Source organism: Macaca thibetana, chromosome 15, assembly GCF_024542745.1.
Source record: "Macaca thibetana thibetana isolate TM-01 chromosome 15, ASM2454274v1, whole genome shotgun sequence".
Taxonomy (NCBI): Eukaryota; Metazoa; Chordata; class Mammalia; order Primates; family Cercopithecidae; genus Macaca; species Macaca thibetana.
In genome coordinates, this window is record NC_065592.1 from 47,895,954 (window position 1) to 47,902,495 (window position 6,542).

The 6,542-nt window shown below is 45.0% G+C and overlaps 1 pseudogene; it reads right to left on the reverse strand.

The window, feature by feature from the left end:
• Positions 1 to 4,732: 4,732 nt before the first annotated feature.
• On the reverse strand, positions 4,733 to 6,214 carry LOC126937400 (argininosuccinate synthase-like; annotated as a pseudogene).
• Between the last annotated feature and the right edge of the window lie 328 nt (positions 6,215 to 6,542).

A 6,542-nucleotide genomic window follows, 5' to 3' on the forward strand; every position in this document is an offset into this window, starting at 1 on the left:
CTTAGCAATGTAAAGTCTAACATTTTATATAAGAATCTGTAGGATATAGCAAAAGTTATTTTCAGAATAAAATAGATTGATTTAAATAGCTTTCATTGTACAGACAAGAGACTAAAGATAAATTCATCTTAAGAACTTAGACAAAATATATAAAAAATAAAGAGAAAATTAACTAAGAGAAATTAGGAGAAGGGAAGTTACAAAATTAAGACTGAAATTAACAAAATAGAAAGCAAAAACTATGTATCAAAAGGTTATATAGGCTGGTTGCAGTGGCTCATGCCTGTAATCCTAGCACTTTGGGAGGCCAAGGCAGGCAGATCACGAGGTCAGAAATTCGACACTGGTCTGACCAACATGGTGAAACCTCGTCTCTACTAAAAATACAAAAATTAGCCGGGCGTGGGGCACGCGCCTGTAATCCCAGCTACTCAGGAGGCGGAGGCAGGAGAATTGCTTGAACCCAGAAGGTGGAGGTTGCAGTGAGCTGAGATCGCGCCACTGCACTCCAGCTTGGGCAGAGCAAGACTCTGTCTTAAAAAAAAAAAAAAAAAAAAAAGAGCGATAAAGTAAATAAACTCACCACTAACCAGGTTGAAGAAAAAAGAAAGCACAATTATGTGATATTTTGAGTAAGAAAGACACATAACTGAAGGGGGCCTGCCCCTCCACACCTGTGGTTATTTCTCATCAGGTGAGAGACTGAGAAAAGAAATAAGACACAGAGACAAAGTATAGAGAAACAACAGTGGCCCTGGGGACCGGCACACTCAGCATGCGACGACCTGCACCGGTGCTGGTCTCTGAGTTCCTTCAGTATTTATTGATCATTATTTTTACTATCTTAGCGAGGGGAGTATAGCAGGGCAACAGGTGGGGAGAAGGTCAGCAGGGAAACATGTGAGCAAAGGAATCTGTATCGTAAGTTCAAGGAAAGGTACTGTGACTGGATGTGCACGTAGGCCAGATTTATGTTTCACTTTACACAAACATCTCAGTGTAGCAAAGGGTAACAGAGCAGTATTGTTGCCAGCATATCTCGCCTCCAGCCGCAGGGCAGTTTTCTCTTATCTCAGAATAGAACGAATGGGAATGGTTGGCTTTACACCGAGACATTACATTCCTAGGGATGAGCAGGAGACACAAACCTTCCTCTTATCTCAGCTGCAAAGAGGCCTCCCTCATTCACTACTCCTCCTCAGCACAGACCCTTTAGGGGTGTTGGGCTGGCGGATGGTAAGGTCTTTCATTTCCCACAAGGCCATATCTCAGGCCGTGTCAGTGTGGGGGAAACCTTGGACAATACCCAGGCTTTCTTGGGCAGAGGTCCCTGTGGCTTTCCGCAGTGCCTTGTGTCCCTGGTTAATCGAGAATGGAGAATGGCGATGACTTTTACCAAGCATACTGCCTGCAAACATATTATTAACAAGGCACATCCTGCACAGCCCTAAATCCATTAAGCTTTGATTCAATACAGCACAGGTTTCTGTGAGCACAGGGTTGGGGCTAAAGTTGCAGGTTAACAGCATCTCAAAGCAAAACAATTTTTCTTTGTGCAGATCAAAATGGAGTTTCTTATATCTTCCTTTTCTGCACAGACACAGTAACAATCTGATCTCTCTTTTCCTCACACATAACCACAGAAATAGAAAAGGTTAAAAATGATTTAAAGAGAATGTTGTTGGCCGGGCATAGTGGCTCACGTCTGTAATCCCAACACTTTGTGAGGCTGAGGTGGGCAGATTGCTTAAGCCCAGGAGTTTGAGACCAGCCTGGGCAACATAGGGAGAACCCCCATCGCTATTTAAAATTTAAAAATTAGCTGGGTTTAGATGGCACACACCTGTAGTGCCAGCTACTTGGGAGGCTGAGGTGGGAGGATTGCTTGAGCCCAGGAGGTTGAGGCTGCAGTGAGCTGTGATCACACCACTGCACTCCAGCCTGGGCAACAAAACTGTCTCAAAAAAAAAAAAAAAAAAAAAAAAAAAAGAGAGAGAATGTTAACTTGAACTCCAACTATTTGGGAATCTTGAGGATTTCCTAGAAAAATATAAATGAATAAAAGTGACGTAAAGAGAAGCTGACTTGAACAGACTCATTACCATAAGAGATTGGAGAAATGATTATAGCTCTATCCTTAAAAAAGAGCTGGTGCCAGGTGATTTCCCAGCTCAGTGTGACCTGACTATTTTTTAAAAAGCAGATAATACAGTGTTACTTAAACCAGTATGTATCAAACATCAATAGGAATCACCTGGAAATCTTGTTAAACTGCAGACTGTGATTCAATAGGTCTGAGGTGGAACCTGAAATTCTGTATTTCTCAAAACCTGTCAGGTGATGCTGATATTATTGGTCCATGCTCTTTGCATAGCAAGGATTTAAATGACTCAAGACCATAAAACAGGCCGGGCACAGTGGTTCACACCTGTAATCCCAGCACTTTGGGAGGCTGAGGTGGGTGGATCACTTGAGGTCAGGAGTTCCTAACCAGCCTGGGCAACATGGTGAAAGCCTGTCTCTACTAAAAATACAAAAATTAGCAGGGTATGGTGGCCGTGCACCTGTAATCCCAGCTCCTTGGGAGGCTGAGGCAAGAGAATCACTTGAACCTGGGAGGTAGAGGTTTCAGTGAGCCAAGATCGAGCCATTACACTCCAGCCTGGGTGACAGAGCGAGACTCCATCTCAAAACAAAAACAAAAACAAAAACAAAAAAAAAAACAACAACAACCCATAAAACAGGATGGAAATTTCCTTAAGTCATTTAATAAAGCCAGCACAGCTTTCATAGCTCAATCAGTTACAGGGGATGCAAAGAAAAGGGCATCATAGACTAATTTCACTTGCACATGCATTCAATAAATGTTTATTGAGCACCTACTAAGAATGTCAGGTACTGTTCTAGGGGCAGGGAATATAGCAGGGAACAAAACAGGTTAAGTCCCTGCTCTCTTGAGATTACTTATTGTGATACTGGCAAAAAGTTCCCTCCGAATCTCTGGAGAGGCCAAGGCATGATTAGCGGGTTCCAACTTCCAGCCCCACCCTCCAGCCTCTAGGGAGAGAAGAGGGGCTGAAAGTTGAGTTGATCACCAAATGGGTAGTAATCAGTTACGCTGCAGTAATGAAGTCTTCATAAAAACGAAAGGACAGGGTTCAGAAGAGCTTCTGGATAGCTGAACACATGGAGTTTCCTGGAGGGTGGCACCCCGGAAGGGCATGGGATCTCTGCTTCCCTTCCCACACGCCTTGTGGTGTGCATCTCTTCCAGCTGGCTGTTCATCTGTGTCCTTTATAATAAATGGGCCAATGTTAGTGTTTCCCTGAGTTCTGTGAGCTGCTCCAGCAAATTAATCGAATCCCAGGAGGAAGTTGTGGAAACCCTGACTTAGAGCTGGTTGGTCAGAAGCACAGGCCACAACCTGTGCTTGCAACCAGCATCTGCAGTGGTGTGGGCAGTCTTATGGGACTGAGCCCTCAGCCTGTGGGATGTGATCTCCAGGTGGATAGTGTCAGAATTAAATTGAATTGGCAGCCACCTAGCTGGTGTCCACTGGAGAGTCGTCTGCAGAACTGTTCTGCTGTGTGGGGAAAAACCCACACATCTGGTGTCGGAAATGTTGAGTGACTCTGTGGGAGTAGAGAGTAGAAAAAACACTTTGGTTATTTATGTATCCTGACACTTACTAATACAGATGCAAACATTCTAAATAAAGTATTAATAAAAATCAAGTTATATAATAAAATAACAACATACTGCTATGGAATAGAGTATTTTAATTATGCCCTGTTCTATATATTTCAGGTATACAGGCTGGTTCCCTATCAAGACATCTATTACCATTAGTAATGAATTATGATAATACTGTAAAGGAAAAACCATATGATCCTGTCAATATACACTGGAGAAATATTTTATAAAATTTAATAGCCATTCCTAATAAAAATTCTAAGCTAATAGGGTGTGATGACTTTTCTATTAAAAAACAAGTCTAGGCCAGGCGCGGTGGCTCAAGCCTGTAATCCCAGCACTTTGGGAGGCCGAGACAGGCGGATCACGAGGTCAGGAGATCGAGACCATCCTGGCTAACACAGTGAAACCCCGTCTCTACTAAAAAATACAAAAAACTAGCCGGGTGAGGTGGTGGGCGCCTGTAGTCCCAGCTACTCGGGAGGCTGAGGCAGGAGAATGGCGTAAACCCGGGAGGCGGAGCTTGCAGTGAGCTGAGATCCAGCCACTGCACTCCAGCCTGGGCGACAGAGTAAGACTCCGTTTCAAAAAAAAAAAAAAAAAAAAAGTCTAAGTAACAATACAAGGAAACTACTTATCTAGGATAAGGACTGTTATCTCTAAACCCAATACAAAACATTGTTCTAAATAGCAAAACTCTGAAATCATTTCACTGAAATCAGAAATTAGAAAAGGATGTCCATGTGCTATTATTATGTTACATTGTCAAAGAAAGGTAAGAAAATAATTGCCATAAACTTTGAAAAAGAAGAAATAAAACTATTTATGTTTGTCTATGTGACTTCATTATTTGCCTAGAAAACTCAAGGAACTTTAGTAATAAACTATTTGAATTGTAGGTCATTTTGGAAAAATGGGCAGATGCAAGACAAATACACAAAAAGCACCAACTTCTCTCTATATTAGCAGTAAGTACTTTGAAAGGAAATTAGAAAACTTTTATTTTCTACAGTTTCATAAAAGCTTAAAATACTTAGGAGTGTAATTTTTAAAAATCGTTTAATTGTCATTTTATAGCTCCCCACCGCAGCTGCCCCCACCCTTCCCTTCGATGATGACATTTTCAGGCTTTAGGGCGACCAGGGAACAAAGCTGGGGTCTGGCAGCCCCACTACGTTTGCCAGCCAGAGAGAACAAGTCACGATGACAAATTATCACAACAATTAGCGCCCATACTTTGGGGATCTGCAAATTGAGAAGGCCCCAGCTCCTCATTGTACAGGGGTCTATTTGGCAGTGACCTTGCTCAGGAGATGACATTCCTTCAGCCTGAGGGAATTGATGTTGATGAACCCGTGGCATCAATTGGCTCATAATCATCCTGCACCTTCATGCTCACCAGCTCCTCGTTGTAGAGAGACAGTGGGGACTCCCAGCAGAGGATGTACACCTGGCCCTTGAGGACGGACCCCTGCGCTGTCCCTTCCACTGGTTCCTGGGCCTTGGCGTTACAGTGGCAGACAAATTTCACACTCAAGGCTATGCCAGAAACCGGTATACATCAGCTCAGCAAATTTCAAGCCCAGGCCTTGTTTGCTTTTGCGCACTTCTCGGTACGTGGTGAAGGCCTTGATGTCTAAATGAGTGTGGTAAAGGATGGTGCCTGCTGGGGCCTCACAGATCCCTCCGGACTTTATTCCATTGAAGCGGTTCTCCGCGATGTCAATATGGCCCACGCCGTGCTTGCCTGCAACTTTGTTCAGGTACACGAAGAGCTCCTAGGAAGTCTGGTGGGTGGTGCCATCCTTGACGTTGGTCACCTTCACGGGGACCCCTTTTTTGAACTCGATGTCGAGAATGTCAGGGGTGTTGAGGGCTTTGGCCGGGTCCTGGGTCTTCGTGTAGAGACCTGGAGGCGCTTGGTTCTTGGGGTTCTCCAGAATTCCAGCCTGGTAGCTGATGTGCATGAAGTTCTCGTCCATGCTCCACAGGCTCTGGGGAGTGACTGGGGTGGGAATCCGATGTTGCTTTGCCTGTTTCATCAGGTGATTGCGGCTCTTGAACCGGTTGTAGAACTCGGGCATCCTCCAGGGAGCAATGACCTTTATCTGGGGGGACCAGCGAGTAGCAGTGAGCTCAAACCGGCCCAGATCATTTCCCTTTCCCGTGGTGCCGTGGGACACATACTTGGCCCCTCCCGCTGAGCGATTTCCACTTGTTTGCTGGCGCTGCCGGGCCTGGCGAGAGAGGTGCCCAGGAGGTAACGGTTCTCATACAGTGCGCTGGACTGGATGGCCGGCCAGATGAACTCCTCCACAAACTCCCTGCTGGCATCCTCAGTGAACACCTTTTTGGTCCCAAGCGTCAGTGCCTAATTCCTGGCTTCCTGGAAGTCTTCCTCCTGGCCAGTGTCGGACAGGTAGGCAATGACGTCATAGCCTTGTTCCTTTAGGAACCCGAGGATGCAGGAGGTGTCCAGGCCGCCACTGTAGGGCGGAACCACGGAGCCTTTGCTGGACATAGCGTCTGGGATTGGAGGCGCAAGTTCCCGGCGTCTGGAATCTGTCTTCACGGTGCAGTGAACCACCCGGGCTCGGGGAGCGGTGGCAGGCGACAGAGCAGGGAGGAGTATAATTTCAAAATACCAAACCGTCCACAGAAACCAAGAGAATAGTACCCATAACCCAGCTTCAACAATCGTCAATATTCTGCCCTTCTTGTTCCATCCTGCCTTTCCACCTTACCTCCAGGAGTACTTTAAAGCAAATTTCAGAAATCAAATAGTTTCACCTTGACAGTAAAATTAGTAAGATATAAGACCTATTTAAAGTTATAAAAGCTCAATTAAA